Source organism: Onychostoma macrolepis, chromosome 23 (assembly GCF_012432095.1).
Source record: "Onychostoma macrolepis isolate SWU-2019 chromosome 23, ASM1243209v1, whole genome shotgun sequence".
Taxonomy (NCBI): Eukaryota; Metazoa; Chordata; class Actinopteri; order Cypriniformes; family Cyprinidae; genus Onychostoma; species Onychostoma macrolepis.
The window spans coordinates 5,314,444-5,329,466 of NC_081177.1; the positions used below are offsets into that span (position 1 = coordinate 5,314,444).

Sequence of the window (15,023 nt, forward strand, 5' to 3'; positions counted from 1 at the left end):
GGTTTATTAGAGTATCACTAGTATCACTGCCGCTCCCCTCACATCTCTTGTCAAGAAGACCACCAAACGCTTACAGTGGACCCCAGAGAGTGTCAGAGCTTTCCAACTCCTCAAGGAAAAATTCACCACTGCACCCATTCTGCACCACCCTGACCCAGAGAAGGAATTCATCGTAGAGGTTGACGCTTCCAACACAGGGGTAGGCGCTGTACTATCGCAACGTCAAGGTAACCCAGCCAAACTATTTCCCTGCGCCTACTTCTCTCGAAAACTGAATGCAGCAGAGCAGAACTACGATGTCGGGGACAGAGCTCTTAGCCATGAAGGCCGCTCTCGAGGAATGGCGACAATGGTTGGAGGCGAAATTACCATTTGTAGTGCTCCCAGATCATCGCAACCTGGAGTACATCCAGACGGCTAAACGTTTAAACTCAAGGCAGGCTCGATGGTCACTGTTCTTTGCTCGCTTCGATTTCAAAGTCACCTACCGGCCAGGCTCCAAGAATGGCAAGGCAGACGCCTTATCCAGACAATTTGATCAATCCCAAGGGAACCCCAGCCACGACCCCATACTCCCTTCCACTCTGATCATAGCTCCTGTACAATGGGACATTATGACTGAGATTTATGGAGGCTCAGAATACCGAACCCACTCCACCAACCTGCCCAGCCGATCGCACATATGTACCCCAGCACCCACGTGACCGTGTGCTACATTGGATCCATGACACTCCTAGTTCTGGCCACCCCGGGATCACAGCGACCACTCACCTCACTACCAATTGTTTCTGGTGGCCCACACTACAAGCTGATGTCATCCATTTCATTCAACAATGCCCCACCTGTAACATCTCTAAATCTTCCCATCAACGACCAGCCGGTCTGTTGCAGCCACTGCCCATACCTCAACGCCCCTGGTCACACATTGCCATAGACTTTGTCACAGATCTACCCGCTTCCCGTAATTTCACGACTATTCTGACCGTGATTGATCGATTCTCTAAAGCATGCCGCTTCGTACCTCTACCCAAGCTCCCCACAGCATGGCAGACCGCAGGAGTCTTAATGGAACAAGTCTTCCGGTTCTATGGTTTACCAGAAGACATCGTGTCAGATCGGGGTCCACAATTCACCTCTCGGGTATGGCAGGCCTTTTGTAACAATCTTAACATCAACGTCAGTCTGACTTCAGGATACCACCCCCAATCTAATGGACAGGCAGAACGTCTGAATCAGGAGCTCACTCGCTTCCTCCGCTCATACTGTCACCAGAATCAGCAGGACTGGAGCCAGTTTCTCATCTGGGCCGAATATGCACAAAATTCCCTGCGAAAACCCTCGACTGGTCTCACACCCTTCCAATGTGTCCTGGGATATCAACCACCCATGTTTCCGTGGTCCGGTGAACCCTCGGAGTTGCCTGCAGTCAACACTTGGCTTCAGAGAAGTGAAGAGGTATGGAACGCCGCTCACGTGCACCTACAATAGGCGGTACGAAGAAACCGAGCACAAGCTGATCGTCACAGGAGAGGGGGCCCCCGAGTATAGACCTGGGCAATGGGTCTGGCTGTCATCCCGAGATCTTCGCTTGCGGCTTCCCAGTAAAAAGCTGAGTCCAAGGTACATGGGTCCATTCAAGATACTCCGACAAATAACACCTGTTTCTTACCGTTTGGCTTTACCCACTAACTATCGCATCTTTCCCACATTTCATGTGTCCCTGCTCAAGCCCGCCGGTGGTCCGAGAGGAGAGAGGGACCAGGACGAGGCTGCGGAGAGCAACACCCCTCCCTTGATCATCGACGGCGAGGTGGCCTACCGAGTACGAGAGATACTCGATTCACGACGCCGAGGCAGGGATCTGCAATACTTAATTGACTGGGAGGGATACGGTCCTGAGGAAAGATCCTGGGTCCGTTCACAGGATATCTTGGACCCCACGCTCATCTCTGACTTCCATCCGGAAAGACCAGCTCCCAGGCCCCGTGGCAGACCTCGGCGTCAAGATGGACCTCGCTTCAGGAGCCGCTCGCAGGAGGGGGGCTCTGTCACAAACCGCACCTCTGTGGCTCTCTCCGGAGGGCACCCTCACCAGAGTACTAATACCATTATGGACCACATTACCCACATGCCCCGTGCCTTGGCCTGATTACCTACCCCAGGTGTTTGTCATTTCCATTCCCTATTTAAGCTGTGCTCTTCTCATCAACCATTGCGAAGTATTGTTAGCCCCGGCCACAATTTCTGAGCGTTTCTTCTGATTCTTTGATTCCCCGTTTATTGACCTAGGACTGTTTACTTTTCTCTGATTGCCTGCCTGTTGCCTTTGGACCTTTGAGCTTGCTTCTCCGTCTTTGATTCTCTGCTGCCTGCCCCGACCATAGCCTGGTATCTGTTACTGATTTTGGATTGTGTTTTGTGATTCTCTACGCTGTTGTTTTGACCCTGCCCATCTTGCACCATTAAAGTTTTATCGCAAATGGATCCAGACGTTTCTGACCCTTCATCACAATAGGCCTTAAAATTGCACGTTATTATTATTGTTATTATTATTAAAATTACAGCATTAGCATATATAAGGCTTCAAAAATGGCAATAATAATAACGGTCATATATATACATATTACAAAATTATTATTGTTTACAATAATCAAATCTACTATTATTTAAAATGACGTTAGGAGTAGTATTCAAATTTATAAGGCATCAGAAATGACAATAACAATAATAATGCCTATACTCTTGTTAAACAGATTATTATTATATTGACATTTCTGCATGCTTAACAACAAAAACAATAATAATAATATGCAACTTTTAAGGTTTATATTCTTGTTGATCAAATTTGTAATTGCTTTCAGGCAGCAGAAATGTGTTCATTGTCATGGCGTTTGTATGACTTAATTGCTTTTTGTGATTCATATATTTTTATCTGATTCTGATGCTCATGATTCATGATGATTTGTTTTTCTTGGAAAATTTTCAATTCAATAACAGAAGGAAGAGATCCACTTTTCTGGATTGTAAGTGTCATGAATGTTGTTCATCAGCCGTAATGAAGGAGGAGTGTCAACACACACTTAAATAAAAGCTGCGAGCAGGTGCTTCAGTGCCAAACATTCACCAGAACAAACACCAGACGGTCTGTCAGAGCACCTAAACTTCACCGACACACAGGTAACAAATATTGCATTTATTACTTTTTTTACATTTATTATATTACTTTTTAAGAATTCATAATAAACATTACGCTTAATTGATCAACAGCTCGAGTTTATTCAAAAATGAATATAGTGAAAATATATATAGCACCATTGTTGCATTAAGGCAAAACAACAGGTGAATATCTTAAATTAAGAATTGCAAAATTTATAATGTGCTAGTTTTCTCATATGCTATGTTGAAGTATATGCAAATAAGGCATTATGTAGTTCAATATGCACTAACTTGCATTTCCAGAAAATGAATCTGAACACTGGACAAAGCCAAGTTCAAATTTGTTTCATTTTGTTGATTGTCAAATGTTTTTATAGAAGGATTTTGGATATTTATTTTCACTCCGTGACAGAACATTTCTAACTAACTATCAACAGTTAGTTTTAATAATTTTTAGGAATAATATGTTGTAAAACCAGGCTTCTATAAAACCTTCAGAATATATAGATGAGAACAAAACTGTAAATGTTTCAGTGTTTAGGTCATCATATGCCTTGTCAACATTATTTCTAACATACTTCATATAAAACCGATTAAGCTTAGTTAAACTACAAAACAGGATAATTTAAAACATCATTAAACTTCGATCCATATATTTTTATATATGCATTTATATTTAAATATGCTTGACATTGAGACCTATTTATTGATTATTTAAAAATTAAAGTTATTATATGCTCTTAAAAATAAAGGTTCTTTATTGGCATCATGGATTCGTTGAAGAACCTTTAACATCCATGGAATCTTTCCATTCCATAATGGAAAGTTCCTGGAGGGCCAGAGCCCTGCGGAGTTTAGATGCAACCCTAATTAAACACACCTGATCCAATCAAGTCCTTCAGGCTTATTTGAAAACTACATGGTTTGTGTGTTGGAGCAGGGTTGAACTAAACTCTGCAGGGCTGCGGCCCTCCAGGAACTGAGTTTGACACCCCTGTTCTATGACACCACTCTGAAAATTCCTATTTGGAACCTTTATTTTTAAAATGCCCCTATTATGGATTTTTGAAAATTACCTTTCATGCAGTGTGTAACACAGCTCTAAGTGAATGAAAATATCCTGCAAAGTTTTAAATCTGAAAGTGCACCGTCTATAAAGTTATTGTCTGTTGTTGTTGTAAGAAGGAGTAGACTGTGAATAATTGAAACGAGTCGTTTTTAAAACGAATCTTAAGCTGTTTCATGTTGACATCAATGTGAAACACTAGCATATTGCCCGTCCACTTTTTGCCACTAGGTGCCGCTTTTGGAGCGTTAAAAATAGCTGTTTTCCCGGTAATGGCTGTACACAAAGAAGCAATGCTCACAGTCACAAAGACAAAGAGTTTGTCATTAATCGCTATATGAATTTATTATACATGAGATAATCATGAGTTCAAATGATTGGTCAGCAGGCCTTGCCATGACATTTCATTGAGGAAACATAACAGTAGAAGACTTGTTGAAGTATTTGAAAACCAGCAATTTAGATGTTTGAATGCATCTGCTGATTCTTTACTATGACAATGTTCCATATGTTAATAACTTTAAAGTGCTGAATGTGCATTCTAGGAACACTTCCTTCTCTGTCTGGCTTGACTAAAGAAATCGTATGTAGGCACAATTGATATTTGTCTAGAAAATAAAACTTAAACAGCATGTAAGCAGAAGCCTTCGGATGAAAAGTTTGTTTAAATCTTGATGAACTTACATTCAATCAAGTACGTCCAAACTTTCCTCTGCTAGTGTAGGTGAACCAAGTATTTTATGACTCAAGATCAAATCTAATGTAAACCTGGAATTAAATGCAAAGATGAGGAATTTAAATAAATAATTAAATATATTTATTTTACATTTATATTTGCTCATTTGGCAGACACTTTTATCCAAAGTTACAAACCTTATTTATATTTTATAATTTTTAAATATTTTTTTATTCATTCATTCATTCATTCTATCTTATTTCTTTATTCAATCTTGTTTACTTATTTGTTAACATCTTGTTTAATATTAAAAGAAGGATGTGAAATTTAAATAAATAATTAAAAGCAGTAAAATTCCTTTTATTTATTTAATATTCATTTGTATTTCATTTGCATTTTATTAGAAGTTCTATTTATGTTTTTATTATAATTGCATTTATTACATTTTATTTATTCAGATTTGTATTTATTTATTAGAATTGTTTAAAATATTAGAATCAGAAACAATATTAAGGTTTTTATATCTATTTTCTGTTGATTGATTGAAAAAGCATTTAACATAGTTAGTTTTTTTATTTATTAGAATTGTATTTGTTAATTTTTTTATTTATTCACAATTTTTATTTATTGCATTTTATTATATGCATGTGTGTTGTTGCATTTCTGTACCGGTATAAAGGTCTAAAACTCATAATTTACATCTCCATCATCCATATGTAGCTCACAATCAACAAGTGCATAATTACCTCTTGTTTGGATAGATGTTGTTAGAAGTTTTAGGTACTTTCCCCCGGTGACCGTCCTGGCTCAGTCAAGTTCGGACCACTTGGTCAATTTCTATTTTGTCTGACCTTTTCTTCTCGTTCCTGTTAGAGGACCGGTCAGGAAATTGCATATCGGATAGGTTGGGACCTAATCCTTCAGTGTGTGTGTGTGTGTGTGTGTGTGTGTGTTTAGTTTTTGTTCAAAGTTTCATTTATTTGTTAGAATTTATTAAAATATTAGAAATAGAATATATATTTATTCATCTAATTTTATATTTTTTATTGATTGATTGATTGATTGATTGATTGATTGATTGATTGAAAAAGCATTTAACATATTTATTTATTTTTTTCTCTCTATCAATCCTTCAGCCTACTTGTAGAAATGTCTGGAGGGCCCACTGCCAGAGCTCCTGCAGCTGAGACCCCGTCGGCATCAGGTGAGGAGGAAGAGGATGAGGGAGACTAGTGCAGTTCATTTACATAAAAAAGAGTTCACTACTGTTGGGAAAACACTGAGATTTGATGCTTTCAGGGAGATGTAAACGTTTCTCCTCTCATTCACAGACATGCTTCTGACGGTTCATTCCGTCGACCTCCTGGAATCCAAGGATGGGCCGAACCGACGCGAGCATCACACAGACGCTTACTTCAGCGACAACCTGATCATCCGCAGAGGACAGACCTTCCAGATGTGGATCGAGTTCTCCAGACCCTTCAACCCAAAATCTGACAGTCTGCAGCTGCAGCTGAAGTTAGGTGAGTGAGCTGCGTTCACACAACCTGTTTGACAACAGTCATTATTTTTCCATTTCAACTCACGAGGTGCTCAGAAATGACTCATTTTATCTTTAAAATCTTAATTTGACACATACTAAAGGTCAGACATCTCAGCAAGATAACAAGTACAAGCACCTCTGATAGTACGTTTTTTTTTTATTTTGAATAATTGGATTTAGGGATGTGTTGAGCAACATTTATCTACAGATAGCTGTGAAAACATCTACAATCAGAATTACTGTTAAAATCAGTAGCAGAAGAACCTAAATCAGAAAGAAATCAGCAGAATCAGCACAAAATTAAAATCAAAATCTGGGGTATTAATAGTTAAATAAAACTAAAACAATGAAAAAAAAAATAAAATAAATTAAAAAAAAACTTTGCTGATAAATAAATAGAATAATAAGCTGGAATAAATAAAATGTTTACAATTTTTATTGAACTTATTTTATTTCAGCTACTATAGCCAATGCAACATTTCTCATTTTTGTATACTTCAACTTGCTGCTGTATTAAATAACTAAAACTGAAATATAAATGAATACAAACTATATACGCATATTTAAAAAAAACAAAAATGATAAAATGACTAAAACTTTAACTAAAATAAAAATTAAATATATAAAAACTAATACAAATAAAAACTAATTCAGGATTGCAATATTACTTTTATAATAGTATCAAATTAAGATACTATTATAAAAATAAGTATTATAAAAATAGTTTCAAAATCAGAATTAAATTAGAATCAGAAATAAAATCAGTATCAGAGGAGCAACTTGAATTAAAATAATCAGCCCATATCATGAAAAAAAAAAAAAAAAAAAAATCAGAACCACAATCATAATCAGGCAATTAGGTGCATTCAAAATTATTTGATCTTGTTTTAACTGGTGTTTTGTTGGATATCTATGTGGAAGCTCATAAAACATGCAGTTTTTTCGTGCTATGTTTTTCATCTGGATTCATTTGTGATGGATGTGAGTCATGAAGTGCTTGGGTTTTGACCAGGACTAGTGATTATGTGACCTAATCCGTCTAATCCAGCTGCTCCTTGAGTCTCCTTTCTTAATGGATCTCCAGCCGAGTCACTGACAGATGATTCAATTGAAGCTAAATCATTAAGATGTGTTCTTCTGACAGTGGGTTTCCATGTCTTTGTTGTGTTTTTGACACAGAGCCATCTTCAGCAGTAGCACTGGGATTCACATCTCTGTCCCGTTAGTGGACATCCTGGAAGACGGCCGCTGGGAGATGAAGATCGTGGAGCAGGAAGACAAGCGTGTGCGGCTGGCGGTCAACACACTTCCCACCGCCTCCATCGGCTGCTACAAGGTGACGGTGGAGTCTTTCTCACCGAAGGGCAAGCTGCTGTTCCCCTGCAGCCCCAACGATTTATACATGCTCTTCAACCCCTGGTGTGAAGGTACAGAGTCAATGCAGGACAATCACACTCACTTTTCCCTCATTTGCATTAATGAAGTAGCACTACATTCATCTGTCTTTCCTCAGATGATGCCGTGTATCTGGATGACGAATCAGAAAGGAAAGAGTATATCCTGAATAGCATGGGCAGAATTTACTACGGAACCGAGCAGCAAATTGGAACCAGAACATGGAATTTTGCCCAGGTGTGGAAACAGTGATTTTTATTATTATTTTTATTATTATAGTTTGAATTTGCAAATAATAAAAATAATAATTATTGTTATGCTATTATTTTATCAGTTTGAACAGATCTGTTATTATCTATAATTGTATTATTGTTGTTGTTGTTGTTGTAATGATTATTATTGTTTTTAAATGTATTTATCGTTATTATTATTATGCATTTTATAGTTTTGAACAGATTCTATTATTATCTATAATTCTATGATGTAATATGATGATGATGATTAGTAGTAGTAGTAGTAGTAGTAGTATCTTCATTATTATTATTGTTGTTGTGAATATTGTTTTTTATTAATTAAATGTATTATTATTTTGCATTTTTATCGGTTTGAACAGATTCTATTATTATCTATATTTCTATAATTATTATTATTATTATTGTTGTTGCTATTATTATTATTATTATTATTATTAATTTCATCATCACCATCATCAATATCATCGTCATCGTCATCATTGCCATGCAATTGTTTTTTCATATTTATTATCATCTATAAATCTAATAATTAAGTAATAAGAACAATAATAATAATGGAAATAACAAATAGTAATAGTAACAATAAACAAAAACAAATTAACAATAACAATAATATTAATTATTTTTATTATTAATATAATAAAATTATTTCCAATTGATCAATTCCATTATTATGATTTTTTTGTTTTATTTTGCATTTGTTTTATCAGTTTGAACAGGATATCCTGGAAGCGTGTCTGTTCATTTTGGAGAGAGGTCAGGTTGCTATGACTGAATGGAGAGATCCAGTGATCGTGTCCAGAATGGTATCTGCTCTGGTGAGTCACATTCACATGGATTCATAAGAAATCATGTATATGATTTGAGAAGGTGAATTACAGTAGCCAGCATGTGGTAGTTTTAGGTTCATGCGAACCTTTTGTGTTCATACAGGACACAAAACAACATGTAGACTGTCTTTCTTGTGAGGAACAGAAAAGTGATTAAAGAGCTGAAAAGCACCTGTTTTTGAGAAGTTTTTCTGTTCTTCTGTGACAGGTGAACTCCAACGATGACTACGGTGTTCTGATGGGTAACTGGAAGGACAGCTATGAGGGTGGGACGTCTCCCACCGCCTGGAGCGGCAGCGGTGATATCCTGAGACAGTATTACAGCTCAGGAAGCCTGTCAAATTCGCCCAGTGCTGGGTCTATGCAGGAGTCACCAATACCGGTATGTTTGGATTTCTCTTTTTATCACTCTATTAAAAATACATTTTTATCATGTTTTTAGGAAGAAAATGTTATCTAAATAACATTCTCTCTCAGTGTTAAGATGTCTTGGTATTCCCACCGCTGTGTGACCAACTTCAACTCGGCTCACGACACGGACCTTTCCTTGACCACAGACATTTATATTGATGAGAAGCTGGAAATCATCAAAGACAAGACCAGCGATTCTGTCTGGTACGATATTTTATTGTCATTAATGGCATCAGTTTCAGGTTTATGTTATACTTAGTCTCTCTGATCAGCAAAACTTATGCTTGGAAGACTATAAATTCAATGTTGACGATCAATGAACTGACAGTTCTCATATACAGCCATCATTACTGACACTTTACATTAACATGATATCAAGGTTATTATATTTCACTGAAAGTAAAACCATAAAAATCACTTGAAATACAATAAATGTTAACAAAAAATAACATAACTATGCTTTATGTCATAGTTATATCAACATTTCTATTTTTTTAGTTTGACTTGAAGTACTAAAATGACAATCTGAAATAAAATTAATCAAAAACTTTATAGACATATTAAAAAAAAACAACAATTAAAAATTACAAAAAACACACAAAACTCATTTAAAATATTTATAAAAGCTAATATTATATTATTATTATTATATTATTGAAATTATAGTTATATTACCATTACTATTACTTCTTTGGGTGCTAATAAATATGTTCATTAAACTAATATTTAACAAACAAAAATAATAATAACCTAGCATGAAAATGGCTAGCTTTAGAACATTAAGCAATAACTTAATTTCTTGAAATTTCTTGGAATATAGAAATGTATCATCAGTTATTATTTAAAGTTATTTTTTAGTATATTTGCTAAATGTTTATTTAATAATTTACTGCAAACTGCCCTTTATAATATTTAGATGATTGTTTTTTTTTAAGGTAAAGTGCCTCAATTCACTATTTGTAAGAAGAAGAAAAAAAACCTTTCAGGTCTTGTTTTAGGCCTATTCAGCTATATTTTTGCAAATTGCAGACCAACAATAAACGCTTTCAATAAACTTTCTCTGTAGGAACTTCCACGTGTGGAACGAGTCCTGGATGAGCCGTCCGGACCTCCCGGCTGGTTACGGCGGGTGGCAGGTGGTGGACGCGACCCCTCAGGAGCCCAGCCAGGGTTCGTACCGCTGCGGTCCCACTTCTGTCTCCGCTGTCCGCAACGGACAAGTCAACCTGAAATTCGACACTCCGTTTGTCTTTGCCGAAGTGAGTGTTTCATATGAACCTCTTCTCACCCTCATTTGTGTCTGGTGACATTTTGAACTTTGCACTTTATTCAGAACATCTTCTGAAAGGCTGAAATGACTTCACTGTGTGTCTCAGGTGAACAGTGATAAGATCTACTGGCAGAAGAAACCCGATGGAAGCTTCAGTCAGGTTAATGTGGAGAAGAGCTCCATCGGTCAGTGCATCAGTACTAAAGCTGTAGGATCTGATGCTCGTGTGGACATCACACACCTCTACAAATACCCAGAAGGTAAGAAAATACTTTCATCTGGTCCAAAATTGTACTGAAAATCTGAAATTGTATTTAATCATTTTAGTATTTCAAGTTGAACTAAAATATGAAATTACTAGCTGAAATTATTATTTTTTTTTATTTTTAGGGCCCGAGCACCGATGGTGTGAGGACCCTGTTGGAATTGCTTTGTTTATTATTTTATTTTATTTCAATTAACATTTATTTCATTTCAAGTCAATAAAAATATTTTTATGGTTTTAGTTTTAGTTAAGGATAATATCACTGATGCAAGAAATCCAACTCAAAGTGATTTACAATAATAACAACATTACAACAAGCACAGTACTTCACATAAAAACAGATAATATACCACATAATATATGAACTTAAAATGCACAGAATTCATGACAAAATCTTAAAATTAAAAACTAATTCATAAAATACCCTTACAAAAATTAACCATGGTTTTTTCTCCAGATAAAAAAAGGGTTACTATAGTTAAACCATAGTAACCACAAATTAAATATGGTTTTGCTTCACTAACCATAGTTAAACCATGGTATTAAAATTGTGAATATATATGGTAATCAATATGCCAAAAAAAACATGGTTACTACACTTTTTTACTATAATAAAACGATGGTTAATTTTCATAAGGGTAGGAAACTGAAAATTAGAAAACATTGGAAGCAGCAATTTATGTTGATAACTTGAGTTGGATCCCTATGTAAGCAGCACACTTTGGAACAATGGGTTTAGAGATAATACTCCAAAAAAGCAGCAGCTCACACTCCTCTTTTCTGTTTAATCATGTCCGTCAGGTTCATGGGAGGAGCGCACTGCCGTGGAAAGGGCCAGTCGCCGGCTCCAAACCGACTTTGTATCCGTCCCCACTGGCAATGACGTGAGTGTTGAGATCGTCATGGACGGGGCAGGGCCTCGTATCGGTGAAGATGCCAAACTCTCCATCGTTCTGAAGAACAAAAGCTCAAGTCAGCGCACGGCCAGTCTGCTGTATGAGGTGATGGTCATGTACTACACCGGCGTGCTGAAAAATACTGTGAAGAAGGACCAGATTCCTCTCACCCTTAAACCGCAAGAGAGTGAGTGGAGTTTTACAGTCCCACCAGAGACGTTTTTCTGGTTATTGTGCCCCAAAATGTCTGAATTAGTTGCTGCATTTCTCAAAAATCACTTGATGATGAGACGTGCTTGTAGTTGGTGTTCAATTTAATTCACAAATTGTACCTTTATACGCTTAAAAGAACATATATGTGCCTTATTTACCTCTAAAAGGTGCAAATTAGTACCTCAGAGTCATAATATGTACCCCCAAGGTACTTCTTTGAATTTTTTAGGTGTAAATAAGGAAAACAAGTTAAGATGATAAAATGTTGTGCATCTAAAAGTGGTAATGTTTACTTTTAAATAGAATATTTCTGTATATGAACAACAATTTGATCAACTTTATGGATTATGGATCCCAGTTAATGTTAATGTTGCATCTGTTTTCCTTAAATTTAGTGTTTTTTTTAGAGGGAAAACACATACACACAAAACAAAACAAAGTACTCAAGCTGGTGCACATGTTTGAGGGATTAATTGAATTTGCAGTCCTGTTTGAGATTATGGGCAGTGAGCAAAATGGACTGGAGTACTGTGCAAAATTACCTTGAAATATTTCATTATAATCATTAATGCCATGTTCCTTTTCTCTCCCTTCAGCCAAGACTATTCCTTTGACTCTGCAGTATAAAGAGTACATGAACCATCTGGTGGACCAGGGCGCTCTGATGCTCGCGGTCACCGGACGGGTCAACGAGACCCAACAGATTCTGGCCACACAGTTCAACTTCAGGCTGCGCACACCAGACCTCATCATCACTGTACGTCGGTGATCCTCTAGTCTTTATCTAGGACGTTTAACAAGCACAAAACTTTCTTATATCTTTCTTACTGTCAAATCTGTTGATGTTTAACCTGGTTCAGTGCATCTAAAAGTACCATTTGAATTACAAATGAGGAATGCAAATGAGATTTGAGAATTAAGTGTCCTTCATTTAAAAAATCTACATCCTTTGATTGTGTTTTGACTGTTTCAGCCTCAAGGGGACGCTGTGGTGGGTAAAGAGTTGACAGTCAAGATCACGTTCCAGAACCCACTGTCACAAGTGTTGAGGAATGTTTTGTTCCGTATAGAAGGATTGGGAATGCAGAGTGTCAGAAAGATCGCGTATGGGTAAGTCTTTCAGTGTTTAAGAGCATTTTGTGGTGCGACATGCATGCACTTTAAATTTGCTTCATGTGTGTGAGCTGCACTTCAATAAATATGAGTGAAATGAGTGAAAAGCTTCCAGAAAGTCTATAATCTATTTGTGTTTCTCAGTGATGTGGATAAGCATGCGACGGTTACACTAACGGAGAGGTTTGTTCCCACCGTCGCTGGTCCTCAGAAACTCCTGGCATCGATGGACTGCCGTCTGCTCACTCAAGTGCACGGAGTCGCTGATATTTTGGTCAAACCAAAGTAAAAAGCACTGTCATTGTGAAGCCTGCTAAAGCTCTCAGTTATCTTGAGGATATAAGAATATTTACAAAATGAAATGGTCATTTAGAGTAAAAAAAAAAAAAATCAATAATCAAGTAGGTTGATATGAAACTCATGTAAATCAACAATAAAGATCTTTCATGCTTTATTCATATCCTGTCTGTCTGGGTTTGTTTATGTGTTGATTTCAAATATCTACAGTATATCTCAGAAATTGATTGTACCATTATTTAGTCTTGTGACATCAGTGTTTAAATGTTCAATCTCTGTTTGTTCTTATTTTTCATCTCTTTTTTTAAGTTCTTATTTAACTCTTTTTTTAGCCTTGGGTGTAGGCTTGATTTTGATATAGGTGGGGACATAAGAGCATTTTTGCATTGATAGACTTTTGACCACAGTTTTGTGTAATCTAAAGGGTTTATTTATAGCTATGGTAGCAAACATTCATAAAGAGAGCTTTTTATGTTAGCATAAAAATATTATCAGACAATAATTACAAAATATTGATTATGTAAAACCAACAACATTACAGCAGCGGGTTTAAAGATCTTTTCTTTGGATTGTTTACTCAAAAGAGAATATAGGCCTAGCAAAATATAACTTACTTAATTTGTGTTTCCTGCTAGCTAAATTTCACATATATAAACAAACATTTACTAGCTCTAAACCTCTCTTTATTATATTATACAAATGGTAATTAATACAAAACACTAAAACACTTTTACTATAATAAAGCCATCTCTCTTTTTCTCTCTTTTTTCTTTGTTTTGTTTTTATGTACTGCTTTAATGGTTTTATGTTTTGTGCTGTTTAATAAAGAAAGAAAGAACGTTACGCGCGCCAAAGTTCTGATCTAAATTAAATGATTCGTGAATTCGCTCAAAAGTTTCGATATAATCAAATGATTAGCGGTACGTGCTCCAAAGTTCCGATCTGAATCAAATAATTTGCGAAAGTCCCGATAATGATTCGCAAACCATAATTTCAGATCAGGTCTTCGTAAGTGCGTTTCACGAATCTTGACGAATCTTCAATTTGACTGATTCTAAAAGCTCCATTTCACCCATACAAGCTTTTTAAAATCATTACAAGCGATGCTGAAGCGAAAATGAATAGATATTTTGACCTGTTTTTTGCTAGTGAGTTTGAGTTTGAATCAATCGGATCCTCCTTTTTTTTTCTATGCGTTCAGCCATGTTTGACTGTCAGTACTACTACTACTGGCTTAGTTTGCTAATTTCATGACATTAACTGTAATGAGTGAAAAACGCATGATGTTTACAAATAAGATATTGTAATATTTTGTAATAAATGATAGTATATATTAAGTAGTAGATAGAAGTTCATATTTAAGTTGTATGATAGTCTATATAGAGTGATAGTCTATGTAAAAAGAGCAGAGAAGCAGATGAACACAGAACCTATTTAATATAATTTAAGCCATGTAGCTACAGTTTGTTTTTGTTGTCCTTGTCATTTGCTGTCTTATGCAGCGCTATGACCCCAGAAGAACACTGTTTCGTTTCTCTGTGTACAGGATGTATAAACAAAATGACAATAATCTCTGACTCTGACTGACTGACTCTTAGCTCTGGACGCTGTGGAGCTTAGTGTGGATACTGGAAAAGC

General features: G+C 36.4%; 1 long non-coding RNA gene and 1 pseudogene across 1 annotated transcript; both read left to right on the forward strand.

Annotated features, from left to right (window-relative positions):
* The first annotated feature begins 2,873 nt into the window (after positions 1-2,873).
* On the forward strand, positions 2,874-6,368 carry LOC131532165 (uncharacterized). The gene is made up of 3 exons (XR_009268854.1): positions 2,874-3,177; positions 6,035-6,102; positions 6,230-6,368. It is a non-coding gene; the product is annotated as an uncharacterized LOC131532165 (long non-coding RNA).
* Positions 6,369-7,429: 1,061 nt separating this feature from the next.
* Positions 7,430-13,396, forward strand: LOC131532259 (protein-glutamine gamma-glutamyltransferase K-like; annotated as a pseudogene).
* The last annotated feature ends 1,627 nt before the right edge of the window (positions 13,397-15,023 follow it).